Source organism: Pongo abelii, chromosome 10 (assembly GCF_028885655.2).
Source record: "Pongo abelii isolate AG06213 chromosome 10, NHGRI_mPonAbe1-v2.0_pri, whole genome shotgun sequence".
Lineage (NCBI taxonomy): Eukaryota > Metazoa > Chordata > Mammalia > Primates > Hominidae > Pongo > Pongo abelii.
Window position 1 is genome coordinate 99,456,286 of NC_071995.2, and position 19,064 is coordinate 99,475,349.

Sequence of the window (19,064 nt, forward strand, 5' to 3'; positions counted from 1 at the left end):
TTTGTTAAGTCACTGAGATTTGGGGAGTAATGTTATGGTGGCAGAATCTAGTCTATCCTGACTAAGACGCTGAAACAGTTTTAGCATGTATAATCTCATGTAGTTAAGAGATTCAAATCTCATAATTCCTCCAATACATGGATCAAAGATAATAGAAGACAGACATTTAAAGTGTTTTTAAAGCATTCACTCTAAAAGAATGTATTTTGTTTGCATCCATATAGTAGCATCTAACCTATCACACAATAGTTTTGTGTTATATAATAGATCTGCCACTGCTTCAGAGCCTCTGTGAGGGCAGAGATAAGGTCTCGTTCTTTTTTAATCCTGGTACCTGGCACTAGGTGTGGCATTTAGTGGGTACTTAATACTATTAGATTAGTGAAGAGGACTGAAAACTGCCTGGCACATGAGAGGTACTGAATAAATATTTGTACAGATATTAATGTTGTTATATCTGTACCAACTATTCAGCACCTGTCATTAAAATTCATTCAGCACCTATCATAAAGTTAATTAGCGTTGGAAATTCTCTTTGTACAATCACAAATAATTGTACAAAGTGCATTTCAACATTTCATCCCCTTGGTAGCTACTGGGCTAATTTTTCAGGCACAAAGAAGCAATTTAATGTGGACCCTCAAGTTGTATTTTTTCCTGCCACCAGGGCCTTTAAAGCCTTACTTAAGGAAGTACCATTATTTCAACTTTGGCAGGAGGGATGATACGTTTGCACGTAAACTGGTTTGGAGTTTGATGCTGAGCTTGCGTCATGACCACCTTTTCACTGGACGTTATAATTAGGGGGAAATTCTGATGCTAAAGCTTGGCCAATGTATAGTTATTAATTCAAAGTTAATTATCTCACCAGGGATTCTGAAGAGTTTCATTTGGTTTTAAAACTGCCTAATACATGTTATTCTGAGGTGTTGGGAAATTATCATTGTGGCTGCTTTGTGTGCTCTCCTTGGTCCAGTGAAAGCTCCACCTTACTCCTTGGCCCCTGCCAGCTCCTATTTTATCTGTTTCTTCCCAGGAAGGATTTCAGGCATCTGGGAACATACATGTATACAAGGCTGTTGTCATCAGGTCCCTGCTTGCCTACTTCTTTCTTCCTAAATTTAGATTCTCTAAATGGAGCTTACTTTCCTATGTCTCTGTCCTGTCTAAGCAGTTTCTTCATTACCCAAAATGCAATTCCCCAGGGTCATTAATTCATTCTCAAATATTTCTTAAGAGTCTCCTCTGTACCAGGTATTGTTCAAAGCCTTGTGAGTACAGCTTTCCTCGAACTTCTGTTTCACTGGAAGAGACAGATGATAAATAAAAAAGTAAATACAGTCATGCAACATTTAATGATGAGAATATTTTCTGAGAAATGCATTGTTAAGTGATTTTATTATTGTATGACTATCACAGTGTGTCCAGAGTTCGTTCCTTCTGGTGGGTTTGTGTTCTCGCTGACTTCAAGAATGGAGCCGTGGACCTTCGTAGTGAGTGTTATAGCTCTTAAAGATGGCACAGACCCCAAGAGTGAGCAACAGCAAGCTTTATTGTGAAGAGCGAAAGAACAAAGCTTCCACAGCATGGAAGGGGACCCGAGCGGGTTGCCACTGCTGGCTTTGGTGGCCAGCTTTTATTCCCTTATTTATCCCCACCCATGTCCTGCTGATTGGTCCATTTTAGAGAGCACTGATTGGTCGATTTTACAGAGCATTGATTGGCCCATTTTACAAACCTCTAGCTAGCTACAGAGCACTGATTGGTGCATTTTACAAACCTCTTGTAAGACAGGAAAGTTCTCCAAGTCCCCATTCGACCAGGACGTCCAGCTGGCTTCACCTCTCAACAGTGTGTACTTAAACCTAGATGGTATAGCCTACTACGCACCTTGGGTATGTGATATGGTCTATTGCTCCTAGGCTGCAAACCTGTACAGCATGTTACTGTACTGAATAGTGCAGGCAATTGTAACACAGTGATAAGTATTTGTGTATCTAAACATATTTAAACATAGAAAACGTACAGTAAAAATACAGTATAAAAGATTAAAAATGTTACACTTGTATAGGACATTTACCATGAATGAAGCTTGCGGAATTGGAAATTGCTCTTGATGAATCAGTTTGTGAGTAATAAATGAATATGAAGGCCTAGGACATTACCATATACTACTGTAGACTTTATAAACACTCTACATTTAGTCCACACTAAGGTTATTTAAATTTTTTCTTTCTTCACTGTTAAATTAACCTTAGCTTACTCTTTTTGCTGTATAAACTTATTTAAAAAATGTTTTTGACTCTTTTGTAATAATATTTCACTTAAACACACATTGCACAGGTGTACAAAAATATTTTCTTTCATTACATTCTTATTCTATAAGATTTTTTTCTATTTTGAATTTTTATTCTTTAAACTTTTTTTGTTAAGAACTAAGATACAAACTCACACATTAGCATAGGCCTACACAGGGTCAGAATCATTAGTATCACTGTCTTCTGTCTCCACATCTTGTCCCACTGGAAGGTCTTCAGGGGCAATAACATGCATGGAGCTGTCATCCATGATAACAATGCCTTCTGGAATACTTCTTGAAGGACCTGCCTGAAGCTGCTTTCTAGTTAACTTTTAAATTTAATTTAATTTTAATTTTTAAATTTGTATTCTTTTAGAGACAGGGGGTCTCATTATGTTGCCCAAGCTGGCCTCAAACACCTGGGCTCAAGCGATCCTCTCACCACAGCCTCTGGAGTAGCAGCTGGAACTACAGGCATGTGCCACTGCACCCAGTTAAATTTTTAAATAAATAGAAGGAGTATACTCTAAAATAACAATAAAGAGTGTAGTACAGTAAATACATAAACCAATAACATAGTTTGTTATTATCCTTATTATTATTATTTGAGACGGATTTTGCTTTGTTGCCCAGGCTGGAGTGCAGTGGCGCAATCTCGGCTCACTGCAATCTCCACCTCCGGAGTTCAAGTGATTCTCTTGCCTCAGCCTCCTAAGTAGCTGGGATTACAGGCGCCTGCCACCATGTCCAGCTAATTTTTGTATTTTTGGTAGAAACGGGATTTCACCATGTTGACCAGGCTGGTCTCAAACTCCTGACCTCAGGTGATTTGCCCACCTCAGCCTCCCAAAGTGCTGGGATTGCAGGCGTGAGCCACTGTGCCTGGCCTTTATTATCATTATTAAGTATTATATACTGGACATAATTGCATGTGCTGCACTTTTATGCAACTGGCAGCACAGTAGGTTTGTTCATATCAGTATCACTGCAAACATGTGAGTAATGCATTGCCCTATGACATTATGATGGCTATGACATCACGAGGTAATAGGAATTTTCCACTTCAGTATAATCTCATGGGATCACCATCATATATGTTGTCCATCATTGACTGAAATGTCATTATGCAGTGCATGACTGTATACGGTAAGTCAGGCAGCTGTAAGTGCTACAGTGAATAATAAAGAGGGAAGAGGTATTATATTTATGGAAGTAGGGTGGGACAGTGTTACTAATCATTTCAGGGCAGGAAAAGCCTAACTGATAAGGTGTTAGGTAAACAGAGCTGAAACCTTAAGGAAGTGATGAAGAAAGCCATGAGCACATGGGGTGAAGAAGAGCTAGAAAGGTTCCCAACAGAGGGGACAGCAGGAGCTGAGGCAGGAGCATGCTTGGCAACTTCAAAGAAGAGGAAGCCGGCCAGAGTAATTGGGGATCAGAGCAGGGTGGGCTGAAGTGGATTATACAGATCTTGTAGGGCTTTTTGGTCAGTGTGATTTAGTCTTTAGCCTGAGTAAAGTGGGAAGCTGTTGTGAGTTTTTGAGCAGAGGATGCCTTAAGAGGATCTGGCTGATGTGGTAAGAACTGGTCACCAGAACAGAAAAAGGGTGACCAGTCAGGCGTCTGTTAGATAATAATTCAGGCATGAAATGAAGGCATTGACTTTCAATACTCAGCTCAAGTGTTGACTCTAACTAGGAAGCCTCTCCTAACTCCCCTAGGCTGAGTTGAGTCTACCTTTTTTGAGTTTCTGTAACAATCTTACTCTTGAAATGAAGGCTTTCGGCTGAGTTCACTTATATCTGGAAGCTGACTATATAGTTGAGAGGTCTCTGAATTAATTTACAATTAGAATAAAGTTTATTTATAGATAATTAAAAGGGCTAACTTAGTATATTATGTATTATATATTCATTATATACAAATATACATGCATTATATTATTAAAACTTAACAATAATTGCAGCAATTACTTAAAACTTTACCCATTAAAAAGATTTTTGGGACAGGAGTATTTTGATAAGGTTTAAAATGGCCAGAAATGGTAATAATAAAAAGCAGAGTGACTCATGATGGGTTTTATTATTGTTTTCAAATTCTTTATAAAGTACCCTGTAATGCCTATACCCACAGTGGACTGATCTCACTGCCTTGTCTTGATATATCACTGATGGTAAGATCTTTTATTCAAAGTGCCTTGAGCAAAAGAAAATTCCTTCAGGCACAGTTTGATCCAGGGAGCTCGAACAGTGTCATCAGAGCTCCTCCAAATTATTCCAATCTGTTTTCCATCTGTTTTCCTCTGGGTTGGCTTCCTTCTACAGCAGGCTGTCCACTTTTAGTTGCAAGATGACTGACAGTGACTCCAGCCATCTGAATGCCTTTCTCCAGGTCACTGCAGCAAAAGTCCCAAAATATGACTCTAACAATGTCGTATGCCCATACTTGAATCAATCACAGTGGCCACATTAATGCAATATTCTAATTGGCCTTTGAAAGTCAATATTCTAATTCTGACAGGCTTGGGTCACTTGCCCCCATTTGGAGCTGGGTATGGGGTAGGTCCATTTTACATGAATTACATGGAAGTAGAGGAGGGAAGGCAAGCCCCCAGGAAAAATTAAGATTGCTGTTAGCAGAAAAAGAGGAGATAGATACGGGATATTCAAGCTACATCCATGTACTACAAGCAATTATTTCTGATTCCTATCCAGAATTCTGTCCTAAAAGGGTTCCCACTTGGTAAATCAGGTACATAGATGTGAAGTTCTCACCCCTGCATTGATTGCCACTATAGCTTCCTCTTCCTTTCTTAGGATTCTCAGCAGGAATCCTCTCTTCAGCCTCTCACTCACACACCCACACACAGACACCTTTCATCATAAGCCCTGCTTTTGCCTCAAGGAGTTTTCATATTGTGTGTGTTCAGTAAAGCAAAAAATAATTCCTCACAAAATCGGCATTTTTTATTATACTTTAAGTTCTGAGATACATGTGCAGAACGTGCAGGTTTTTTACATAGATATACATGTGCCATGGTGGTTTGCTGCACCCATCAACCCGTCATCTACATTAGATATTTCTCCTAATGCTATCTCTCCCCTAACCCTCCACCCATGACAGGCCCCAGTGTGTGATGTTCCCCTCCTTGTGTCCATGTGTCCTCATTGTTCAGCTCCCACTTATGAGTGAGAACATGCAGTGTTTGGTTTTCTGTTCCTGTGTTAGTTTGCTGAGAATGGTTTCCAGCTTCATCCATGGTGTATATGTGCCACATTTTCTTTATCCAGGCTATCATTGATGGGCATTTGGGTTAGTTCCAAGTCTTTGCTATTGTGAATAGTGCTGCAATAAACATATGTGTGCATGTGTCTTTATAGTAGAATGATTTATAATCCTTTGGGTACATACCCAGTAATGGGATTGCTGGGTCAAATGGTATTTCTGATTCTAGATCCTTGAGGAATCACCACACTGTCTTCCACAATGATTGAACTAATTTACACTCCCACCAACAGTGTAAAAGTGTTTATATTTCTCCGAAAAGCAACGACAACAAAAGCCAAAATTCACAAATGGGATCTAATTAAACCAAAGAACTTCTGCACAGCAAAAGAAACTATCATCAGAGTGAGCAGGCAACCTACAGAATGGAAGAAAATTTTTGCAATCTATCCATCTGACAAAGGGCTAATATCCATAATCTACAAAAAAGCAAATTTATGAGAAAAAAACAAACAACCCCATCAAAAAGTGGGCGAAGGATATGAACAGACATGTCTCAAAAGAAGACATTTATGTGGCCAACAAACATGAAAGAAAGCTCATCATCACTGGTCATTAGAGAAATGCAAATCAAAACCACAATGAGATATCATCTCATGCCAGTTAGAATGGTGATCATTAAAAAGTCAGGAAACAAAATTTGCATTTTATTTTACCCTGTTGATGCTGTATAAATCTGGGTCTCAGCAGGAAACAGATGGAACACTCAAATTAGGATAATTCAAGAAGAGTATAATAAAGGGACTATTTGCAAAGGTGTGGGTGTCGTGTAAGAAAAGCACAGGGACATTACAGTGCTGTGGGACTAGTAAATGAAGCTCTGTTTATCTCCCCCAAGGTTGGAGGAGGAGACAGCCATTGCCAGAGCTACCAGACTTGGTGGGGAGACACAGCCAGCTGTGGACGATTTCATAGGAAAGCCACTGGGGTAATAATACTCTGACATCTCTCGCCCTTAGCTTTCCTGTCTTCTACAAGTGCCTTTCATTGGCAGAAGCCGCAGGGCAGGGGAGCCCATTGACAGAGTCCATTCCAGTCAGCCTCTAGAGTGGAGGGCAGGGTTGACAAGAGAGGAGAGAAGATACGGAGGGGAAGTGGATGTTATCCAGAAGAGTCTGTCTCTTTGTCCTCTCAGTATATGTGCTTATCTTTAAGTGAAAAGTTCCTGTTCCCTTCACAGAGGACACAGGAAGTCTCATCAGCTATGGCTCTATGTTGGATAATTTTACTTCAATCATACTGCCTCTTGAAACCAGTGGCAGGGGAATAAAGGAGTAATGGAAGGCATAGCAGCTGCAGTTCTTGATTCTGAAGCATAAGGCATCTATTCTCACCATGACTCCACGTTCCCCTTACCTTCTCCAGCTCCTCAGCTGGATGTGGCTGGATGGCGGTGACCCAAACCTTCGTTCTGCAGAATCTCAGTGCCACCCCCACCCCCACCTTTTTGGATAGCTTCAGTGTTATTTGGTTCCAAGCATGGTCCTCAATGTTGTATCAGCAACCCAGCTGCTCTCTCGTAGTTGGGCTTACTCTGTAAGTCGTTTTCTCTGTGTTAGTTCAGTGGTATGATGAATCCAAACTACCTAGGGGCTGTCTTTGCTTCCAACTCAATGGAATTGTGACTGTGTTTCCTGATAGAAGCATTTCTACATTAAACATGAGGACTTCCAAGGTCATGTGGTCAAGCTCAAGGTCATAGAGATGAGAAGCAAAAATTCTGTAAGTGAATAGTTAGTGATTAGGGTTAGAGTTAGGATAAGAACACTGATACCTCTCCTTGTTCCTGGTCCTGTGCATTCTGGCTGAGGAGGAGATACGTTATACAAAATACTGTTTATGTAAAATGCTTTTTGAATGCATATACTAAATTCTGTGGGACAGCAGCCCAACTTTGTAGAAGTTGTCTCCTCTCCTAGCTCCCACTGTAATTGAGCCTTTGCTCTAGATGCTAACAAGACAGAGAGGCCTGATACAGTAAAGGTGTACTGTTATCCGCAGTAAGCAAATGGATCTCGATGTTCTTTACTGATGAGGCTGGAGGTGGGAGGTGAGGGCATGAGTACATTTGTCTGGTCAGTAGCTACATACCAGGCACCACACTCTGTCGATTGCTGCAATAAAAATATCACTTCTGGAGCCATAGTTGTGATTGGCAATATCACTTGGTTCAGTTTATGACTATTGCTTAACGGTCTTCATGTCTTCAGACTATCTTGTATCAGTCAAGGTTCTCCAGAGAACCAGAATCAGTATATTCCCCAGATGAGCATTAAGCAAACTGGAGACCCAGGAGAGCCACCAGTGGTATATTTTCAGTTCATGTCCAAAGGCCTGAGCAGTAGGCGAGCCAATGGAATAAGGTCTAGCCTGAGTCTGAGTCCAAAGGCAGGAGAAAACTGATGCTCCAGCTCAAAGACAGTCAGGTGTAGAGAGTTAGTTCTTTATTATTCAGTCCCTTTGGTCTATTCAGTGTTTCAGTGGGTTAAATAAGGCCTGTAGAGGACAAACTGCTTTACTTGGTCTACTCATTCCAATGTTAATCTCATCCAGAAAAACTCACACACACACACACACACACACACACACACACACACTCAGAATGACGTTTAACCAAATATATGGACACCCCATGGCCCAGTCAGGTTGACACATAAAATTAACCAGCACACATCTGTCTGACTGTTGCTGAATTAAATGAAGATAAGATAGGAATTATGCCTACATTCTTTGAGTCCTGGATAGTAGCACCAAGCTCTGCAATTCCTCCAGGTGTGTGGCTTTGTTCTTAGTTTATTCTACAGGGAGGGGCAGTTTTAGGAGTGTCCTTTTGCACTCTTTCATTGCCCTCATGCAATGAATCAGTAAAGTGATGTGGTGTTTTGCCAGATGATAAATATATCTGCTTCTACTATACAATACGGTACTGGGGAAATAACATCAGGATGGATCTCTGGTGCCGTTGGACCCACTCTGAGATGGACTCAGGCCAAGACTCTGTCACCTGTCTCCACAAGCCTCCCATTTGAATGGTGTACCATAGCAATATTTCAGAGAGCAGCTTAAGTCTAGATCCACAGCTAACCTGGGGAAAGCCTGAGCCTTTCTTTCTTCAGTGCACAGTCACCCTGGAAACAGCCATAGGATGCTGTGTGGGAGGCTTGAAGGGCGAGTCACAGCATGCACCTGAGGCAGCATTGTTGGGTCCCTCTCAAAGACACCCAGCCAAAACTTCCTCTATTGAGAGGCTCTAGGTCAGTGGAACTTGGTGAGAGGCTGGAATCCTTACTATGGTGACTGCATTAGGTCCCAGCCCAGGAAAGTAGAATTTTTTCTCTTCTATATGCCAAGTAGCACCTTAGTAGGTGGTCCATCTATTTCTGTTTCTATTTCTGAGATTATTTAGTCACCACCACAGATCCCTGTGGAATAAGATTTTGATTACCACTCATCCCTGTGATTTGTTTCATTTACCTTGTTGCTGATAGTTAAATGCCGCCAACCAGTTGGTCTCCCTCACTCTTGGGTTCCTTTATCTCCATTGATATCAAAGACACTGATTCCATTTTAGCCACCCCCATCCCATTTTCCAGGCTGCAGAAGAAAGCCACCACACCCAGGGCAGCCACCACAAGCTTTCCAAGAGTACTCCTCCTCCCCCTTATGGGAGTTGTGGTTAGAGAATGGCTGTTGCTCATCCTAGGTCCACTTCACTCCCATTTCTGAGACTTCAGACTTCTTCCTCTCCAGCAGGGATCAGCTCAGGACCAAATCATAAATATTTTAGGCTTTGTGACCCAAGAGGCAAAATTCAACAGGTATTCTTGCCAAAGGCTGATAGTTTTAACATTTAAAAATTGTAAAAACCATTCTTACCTTTCAGGCTATACAGAAACAGACAGCAGGCCAGATGTGGCCCACAGGCTGTAGTTTGCCAACCCCCTTCTCCACAGCATGCCACGGAAGTTCAGTTGAATCACATAAACACAGGCTACCCTTGAGTCCAGGCTTTAATTGTCCAATTAGGTAGATTACTGATGCCACTCCCTGGTACTCAAGCTAAAACATTGAATCCTAAATCCCGGGTGAGTATATCCCATGAGTGAATTTAATGAGATCAAGCCTTATGTTTTGTCCTCATTGATCCAATGCCTTTTGAAACTCATACCTTCTCTCCTGGCTCCTGCCAATATAGACTGGTGTGAGGTTCTATAAATCTTATGAAAGATTTCTTATGTAAGGGATGTAGGCTGTCTCATATTTCTCCCTCTGAGCTGTGCTGGGACCTGAGTCTTAGATCAAGAGGCAGTGAGAGGTGATAGGAGTGAGTCCTGAGGGAATGACCAGCAGGTTATTATGCATGGAAAAACTGTTCTTCTTAGACAGGGAGGACAAATCTGTCCCCATGGGCCAGAGGATTTTGTGGGTTTGAAGTTTTCATATTTGTCCGTGTCTGCCCAAATGATCGCAATCCAATTATCAGGGTCACATTCCCTTGATATGAGACCCCTGGTATGAGCTGATCATGTACTTGGTGCTGCAGCTCTGCAACTTTTGTTAGGCTCTGAGCTTTGTCCTCAGCCATATCTGCCGTTGGACTCTGGAAGATGAGGGGTTGCTGCAGTTATACCATCTGAATAGCTACAGGGACTTTCTGATTTTTTCTATGCATGCTCTCAATTGTATATTCAGAGATTTCAGTTTCTCATTTTCCTTTTGTATACCTTCTAAGGCTGTGAGAAGAAGCCAAGAGACTCAACAGTCTTTATAGTCACTGCTGTAACCATAGCAATTAAGTGCCTCTGCCACTGACCTCCCAGCATCTCCCCTTCCACCTGCATTTCATCTCCTGCCACTGCTAGAGACAACTTGAGTAACTGATGTCACCACTTGTCCTGGATTATTTGTTTTCTGTTTTTTCCTGGCAAAGCGGTTCTGCCCATGTTTCTCAACATGATCAATCTAATCCTGGAATCCCACTTCAGGATCTCAATAGAAGACAGCATGCTCAAATTGGGATAGTTGAGGAAAAATTCATGAAGGGTTATAGAGGCCTAACCCAGTGATGAGGGGGAGCAGTTGCTGGGACTTGGAGACAGACATAACTGTGGAAAGGGTTGCTGGAAAGAAGCTGGGATTCTAAGTTAAGCAACACAGTCATCACTTTTGACATTTTCCTCTAATATTTTGTGCAGTTATGCAGCGAATTCTATTTCAAAGGTAAACCTTATTTAAAACCCCATAGCATCATATGACTCCTATTTTTAAAAGTCTGCAAAATAATTATGTCCCTTTCTTTAGTTATCCTTATCATATTCTACAGCTGATGGAATTCAGTTAAGCAGCATTGGTTGTCTATTCAAAACTAAATTAATATAGCGAGGATTTATTTTAAGTTTTCATTAACTTTTTTACATCATAGCCCTTGAAACATGACAGTTTGTCATTCCATATATTTGCGGGATTTTTTTTTAAGAAAACCATCCTGATTCTCTATTCTCTTACTTTCAAATACCATCACAGTATAATTTATTTTAATCCCTTAGCCTGTGGGTCACTTTTATCTGATGGTTGCTTTCATTTAAATTTTAATTGGGGTTTGCAAACTTTTTTATGGATTGGAGGACAATAAATAAACTTTTGTAGTATGGCAGGGTGATCTATAGTCCAGGAAATCAATATCTAGGCTTCTATATGCAGGAGCTGTTCAAGGCAGGAACTATTTTCTTATTTATTTTTGAAGTCACATTAGAGTTCCAAATGTATAATTATATAGAATTCCATAAGTTAATAGTATAGGCTTATTGGTTTTAAAGAAGTCTTTTTCTTCACAATGATATTTTTTCAGGTATTATTGAGATGTGTCCTTATTTATCTGGAGAATGGATATACTTATTCTCTGCCTTCATTTCGTTATTCCTACCTAGTGCTAGGAGATAATAAAAAACCTCATCTAATAGGTGTCACTTACACCTCTTAACATCACTATTTCCAAATATTAATTGTCCCCTGGAAATCCTTTTACTAGGACTGTTCTTGATGGTCTGTCTGCATTCATCACTTTGTGGTTACTGAGTTTTCATATCACCTTAAATCTTTGATGAGCTGTTCCTCAAAGAAAGAGGGTCATTTATCATGTCTGTTTTACTGAAAGAAGGACAAGATGAGACAAAGAGGTATTATATAATTCAGTGTGCCTATGAAGCTTTCTAGACCATATTCCAAAATAGATAGAAGTTTCTTTAATCAAACTCTATATAAGATAAATGAGATATTGTTTGGTAAGAACCCCCCACCCCACTTTGTGCCAAACTTGTTGGCACCCTGCAGTTTACAGCATGAAAGTCAGATTCTCTGCACAGTGATTTTTGAGACTGCTAAAGGCAATCAGCTGTTCTTAGAGCTGTGCCCCAATGCACATTATATGCCCTTCTGTTATAGCACTGAACACCTGGTGGTTTGTAATGTATCTTTTTACAAGTCTTTTTCCTTCTGTAGACTGAATGCCCTGACAGCAAGGACTGTTAATTATTCACCATTCTGCATACACTCTGAATGGGTGGCTTACAAACAACAGAAATTTATCTCTTGCAGTTTTGGAGGCTGGGAGGTCCAATATCCAAGCACTGACAGATTTGGTGTCTGGTGAGGGCCAGCTTCCTGGTTCATACATAGCCATCTTCTCACTGCATTCTCACATGGTGCAAAGGGTGAGGGAGCTCTCTGGGGTCTCTTTTATAAGAGCACTAATTCCATTCTTGATTTGGGGTGGGGGCTCTGCACTCATGACCTAATTACCTCCCAAAGGTCCTACCTCCTAATATCATCACATTGAGGATTAAGCTTTCAACATATGAATTTTGGAGGGTTGTAAACATTTAGTTTATAAAAAAGGGCTGCTTGGTGTATCATGGCCACTGAATAAATTTTGAGTAGCAATCTTACCTGGTGTGCCATTGCATTTAGATATGATTGCCACTAATAACTCAAATTACTGAATTTATGATGTATCGATGATGCTGTTTTCCTAGTCTTAGTATTAGTAGCCAAATGGCCTTGGATTAACTTTCTTAATATTATTCATTCATTCATTCATTCAACATTTATTGAATACCTTACTAAATGGCAAGCTCTGAATTAAGCTTTGAGAATCCAAGAAGACTAAAACTTTGTTCCCACCTTTCCCTTCAGTTTCCCTTTCCTAAGACAGACATAATAAAACAATTGCATCACAACATGATAGATCCTGTCATAGTCAGAGTGGAAACAAAAGGAGATTGAGTGGGACAGGGGAGCTGAAAGATGCCCACCAGCCCCCAGGGAGAGTGAAAACATGATCTGAAGATCAGCTTTATTTTCTGACCAATTCTCATATACCAAGTGTGGTCGGGAACATATATTTATGTGCCTAGGTAGCCAGTTGCATTTCATTTTATGAAGCTAAGTGATTATGATGATTAGCTATGGAAGTAATATACATTTTCAGCTAAGCAAGTCATTAAAAGCAAATGCAAGTCCAATTATCTCCTCCTTTAGCTTCAGTAAATTAACATGTTACAGTAAGAGTCTTGTTCATTTGTATGATGCTAGGAAAAAGCCACAAAAATGACCTGTTTTTTACTTTATATTTCAGCAGCTATAATTTTGTAAAAATGGGACATGTTGGCCATCTGAAAAGTACTTAGTTGTATAACTTCTACAAGTCATTGAAAGTAATTATCACATCATAATCCAATGTTTCCCCGAGGTTCCCATGGGAAGTAAAGTATATTCTATCCTGATATGGTTTGGATGTATGTCCCTGCCCAAATCTCATGTAGAATTGTAATCCCAGTGTTGGAGGAGGGGCCTAGTGGGAGGTGATTTGATCATGGGGATGGATTTCCTCCTTGCTGTTCTTGTGATAGTGAGTTCTCATGAGATCTGGTTGTTTAAAAGTGTGCAGCACCTCCCTCTTGTCTTGTCTTTCTTCTTCCTTCTTTGGACATGTAACACCATGCCTGCTTCCCTTTTGCCTTCTGCCGTGGTTTTAAGTTTCTTGAGGCCTCCCCAGCCATGCTTCCTGTATAACCTGTGGAATTGTGAGTCAATTAAACCTTTTTTGTTTATGAATTACCTAGTCTCAGTTAATTCTTTATAGCAATGTGAGAATAGACTAATACAACAAATTGGTACTGGGAGTGGGCATTTCTACAAAGATAACTGAAAATGTGGAAGTGACTTTGGAACTGGGTAATGGGCAGAAGTTGGAAGTGTATGGAGGGCTCAGAAAAAGACAATTGGGGGAAAGTTTGGAATTTCCTAGAAACTTGTTAAGTTGTTGTAACCAAAATGCTGATAGCAATATGGTCAATGAGGTCCAGGCTGAGGAGGTCTCAGATGGAAATGAGGAACTTATTGGGAACTGGAGCAAAGGTCACTTTTGTTATACACTAGGAAAGAGGTTGGAGGTATCATGCCCCTGCCCTAGAGATCTGTGGGACTTTGAATTTAAGAGTGATGATTTAGGGTTTCTGGTGAAAGAAACGTCTAAGCAGCAAAACATTGAAGATGTGGTGTGGCTGCTTCTAGCAGCCTATATTTATATTTGTGAGCCAAGAAATGACCTGGAACTGGAACTTATATTTAAAAGGGAAGTAGAGTGTAAAAATTTTGAAAATATGCCAGCCCAGCTATGTGGTAGAAAAGAAAAATCCATTTTCTGGGGAAGAATTCAAGCTGGCTGCAGAAATTTGCATAAGTGAAAAGGAGCTGAATGTTAATAGCCAAGACAATGGGGAAAATGCCTCAAAGGCATTTCAGAGCAGCTCCTCCTATCATAGGGTCAGAGGCCTAGGAGGGAAGAGTGGTTTTGCGGACTGGGCCCAGGGCCCTGCTGACCTGTGCTACCTCAGGACACTGCTCCCTGTGTCCTAGCTGCTCCAGCTCCAGCTGTAGCTAAAAGGGCCCCAGATACATCTCAGGCCACTGCTACAGAAGGTGCCAGCCATAAGCCTTGGCAGCTTCCACATGTTGTTAAGCCTTTGTGTGCACAGAGGGCAAGAGTTGAGGCTTGGGAACCTCCGCCTAGATTTTAGAGGATGTATGGAAATGGCTAGATGTCCAGCCAGCAGTCTGCTGCAGGGGTGGAGCCCTCATGGAGAACCTCTACTAGGGCAGTGTGGAGGGAAAATGTGAGGTTGGAGTCCCCCACACAGAGTCCTTCACTGGGGCACTGCCTTGTGGAGCTGTGAGAAGAGGGCCACTGTCCTCTGGAACCCAGAATGGTAGATCCACTGGCAACTTGTACCATGTGCCTGGAAAAGCTGCAGGCAATGTATGCCAGTCCTTGGTAGCAGCCATGGGAGCTGATCCCTGTATAGCCACAGGGGCAGAGCTGCCTAAGGCCTTGGGAGCCTAGCCCTTGCATCAGGTGGCCTGGATATGAGACATGAAGTCAAAGGAGATTATTTTGGTGTTTTAAGTTTTTTTATTTTTTATTTTTTTGAGACAGTCTCACTCTGCTGCCCAGGCTGGAATGCAGTGGCATGATCTTGGCTCACTGCAACCTCTACCTCCTGGGTTCAAGCGATGCTCCTGCCTCAACCTCCCAAGTAGATGGGATTACAGGCATGCATCAACCTGCCTGGCTAATTTTTGTATTTTTAGTAGAGACAGGGTTTTGCCATGTTGGTCAGGCTGGTCTCAAACTCCTGGCCTCAAGTCATCTGCCTGCCTCAGCCTCCCAAAGTTCTGGGATTCCACGTGTGAGCCACCACACCCAGCCAGGAGTTTTAAGCTGCCCTGCTTGGTTTCGAACTTGCATGGGACCTGTAGCCCCTTAGTTTTGGCTGATTTCTCCTTTTGATTGGGTGTATTTCCCCAATGCCTGTACCCTCATTGTATCTTGAAAGTAACTAACTTGTTTTTGATTTTACAGGCCCCTAGGCAGAAGGGACTTGCCTTGTCTCAGGTGAGACTTTGGACCATGGAGTTTTGAATTAATGATGAAATGAGTTAAGACTTTGGGAAACTGTTGAGAAGGGATGATTGTATTTTGCAATGTGAGAAGGACATGAGATTTGGGAGGGGCCAGAGGTGGAATACGTGGTTTGGGTTTTGTCCCTGCCCACCTCGTGTGGAATGTAATCCTCAGCGTTGGAGGAGGGACCTGGTGGGAGGTGATTGGATCATGGGGGTGGATTTTCCCCTTACTGTTCTTGTGATAGTGAGTGACTTCTCATGACATCTGGTTGTTTAAAAGTGAAACCCAGGGTACACCGTCCAGACAGGAAGCCATGAAGAGAAAGGGTGGGTGATTTCATGCAGGAATGTTCTATGAGCCAGGGCAGCATACATCACTTCTGACCAGAACTCAGACACATACTACAAGGGAGCCTAGAAATGTAGTCTAGCTGTGTGTCCACAGGAAAAGAAGGAATTGGGTTTGGTGAATAACTAACCACAATGATGATAAACTTTTAAAAATTAATCACATTAGCTATAACTGCCCCTAAACTGCTTCAAAATTTTTACAACAACCTCATTCACCCAATTTCCTATTGACAAATATTTCTTGTTCTCCTGTAATGTGTCAGAGACATTGAGCCAGAGTGGAGACAGCAGACATGGTAAAAAGTTGATCAGATTATGGATATATTTTAAAGGTAAAGCCAATAGGATTTGCTGATGGACTGAATCTGGGATATAAGAGCAACAGAGGATTCAAGAATGACTTTCAAATTTTGGGCATGAGCAACTGGGAGGATAAAGGATGCCATTTGTTGAAATCAGAGCACTGAGGTAGAGGTCATTTTGTGGGTTGGGGGGTGGGGATAACTTAACAGTTTGCTCTGGCCATGTCAAGTTTGAAATACCTCTTAGACATCCTAGTGGAGATGCCAAGGAGTCAGTTGAATAAACAAATCTTAATTTTTAAACAAAGTACAACCAGAGCCAGCTTCATGGGTGGGCAACCCATGCTGTCCCACAGGGCTCTCCTACATGGAAAGGTCCCACACTTGATGTAATGGTTTACTGTTGCAGTCTTGAAATTTTTAATAAATTATTTAGTAAGTGCTCCGTATTTTTATTTTTCGCCAGGCCCTACAAATTATGTAGCTTGTCCTGGGAGGAATTCTCTTTGAGGCAGTGGAAACTTGTAAAAGTGTGGGGTTCTGAAGGCAAGGAAAAGAAAACCTTTTGAGAAGAAAGAGATTGTGAGAGATCAAGGAACGTAAAGACAAAAAAAAAAAAAAAAAAAAAAAAAAACCCGTGGGAATTATCAAGATGGAATTGCTAGTGACGTCGACAAGAGCCATGTCCAAGGGTGTTCAACAAAGCCTGTTGGAATGAGCTGAAAGGAGGAGAGCTGCCTATGCCCACAGTTTCCCCCTGCAGGGAGCAGGGAAATGGGATGATAGCTGGAAGGTTGTGCTGAGTCAAAGCATGTTTTTGAAAAATGAGAGAAATTAAAAATGTTTGTCTGCTGATGTGAGGGATTCAGGAGAGAGGGAGAAACTGATGATGCAGTGGAGAAAGGGAAGAATTACAGGGAAAGTACGTAAGTCAAGGACATGGAGGACATGTGGAGGAGTTGGCTGTAAGAATAGACATGTGATTCCATTTCAAAAGCAGAGAAGGGAGATTTTTCAAGACCATGTATTGAAGAGACTATCCTTTCTCCACTTATGTTCTTGGAACCTTTGTTGAAAATCAGTTGACCATAAATGCATGGGTTTATCACTGGATTTTCTATTCTCTTCCATTGGTTGATGTGCCTGTTTTTATGCCAGTACCATACTATTTTGATTACTTTAGCTTTGAAATATATTTCGAAATCAAATAATGCGATGCCTCTAGCTTTGTTCTTTTTGCGCAAGATTGCCTTGGTTGTTCGGGATCTAAAAAAGAAAGAAATTTTGTCATTTGTGACAAAATGGATGAACCTGGGGGATATTATGCTAAATGAAATAAGCCAGATACTGAAAGACAATACTGCATGATCTCACTTATATGTGGAATATTAAAAAATAAAACTCATAGAAGCAGAGAGTAGAATGATGATTGCCAGGGGCTGAGGGTAGGGGACGGATAAAGGAGAGCTGTTATTCAGCGGGCACAAAGTTTTGGTGAGAAAGGAAGGCTAAGTTCTGGAGATCTACTGTACAGCATGATGACTATAGTTAATAATAATATATGGTATATTTGAAAATTGCCAAGAGATTAGATTTTAAATGTTCTAATCACAAAAAAAGATAAGTGTATGAGGTGCTGGATATACTAATTAGCTTGATTTAATCATTCTATAATATAAGATATTATATATATATCAAATCATCACATTTTATAGCATAAATATATATAATTTTTATTTTCCAAATATACCTTAATTTTTAAGAAACAGAGAAAGCAGAGTCTATGGGTTCCAGAAGGTTGGCAATTTGGAGTTGGTTCTAGACCACGTGCTTTTTTTTTCTTAATGAAATATGAGGTGAGGTCAGCAGCTGAGGTGGTGGGAGGAGTCATGAGTTTGGTAACAGTAACTTCACAGAACTGAAAGGTTAATTTACTAGAAAATGGTAAGATTGCTGGGCAATCCTGTGCTGAGTTGCCATTTGAGATTTTGTGAACATCCATTTGCTGTCAACATCATCGAGTGATGTTTTTTTCTCCAGCATCTTTCAGCTGCTCAGGTGCAAGTACAGAGTAGAGGGATAGTTGAGTTTAGACATGATTGGTTCTGTTATGGCTCTTATTTTACAGATGAAGGGACTAGGGTTCAGAGAAGTAAGTAACTTGCTAGTAATTGACAGAGTTTGCACATAAATCTTCTCTGACCCTCGACTCCAAGCTCTTAAGCACTATGTCATATTTCAGAGCTGTTCTTAATATCATGGAATAATAAGCGTAGATTCTGCAAACTTTTATCCCTTCCCCTAGTGGCGAGCAGGTGAATAAGCAATACTGTAATTTGTATCTCAACTTTTTTTTTTTTCCTACTAGCATTATCTAAAAAGGGTATCTCAGCTAGTTACCAAATCCCAGCCTTGGGAATCACAAAGCAATATTGTGCATTGAAGATATGCTCATGGGATAGAAAAAGTATCACTGAGTTTGATCACCATCTCTTCTGCCTGCTGGCCATGTGACTTGCAGCATGGTTGTAAGAATCTGTTCAGCATTAACTGAGTACCTATGGTATGCCAAGCAGTAAGGAAGATGCTGAGGAGATATTGATGAAATTGAATTTTGTCCTCCTAAGAATTATAGTCCAGGGAATTCAGTGAGATAGTATATACACAATGTTGTGTCCAACACAGGGTGGGCACTTAATAGGTGTTAATTCTCTTTGCCTTCTCCATCCATTTGTCCTCAAGTACCTGATGACACGTTTTGGTGAAAATATCAACACTCACTGAGATACTAAATGAGGGCCCCACTCATGTGTAAATATCCAATGATGTTAATATTTAAAAATTAGTTCCCATCCACTGAATCA

The 19,064-nt window shown here is 40.9% G+C and overlaps 1 protein-coding gene across 8 annotated transcripts in view; it reads left to right on the forward strand.

Moving 5' to 3' along the window:
• Positions 1 to 19,064, forward strand: part of ANO4 (anoctamin 4) — a 430,350-nt gene that overhangs the window by 149,274 nt on the left and 262,012 nt on the right. The gene's annotated exons all lie outside the window — the stretch shown is intronic.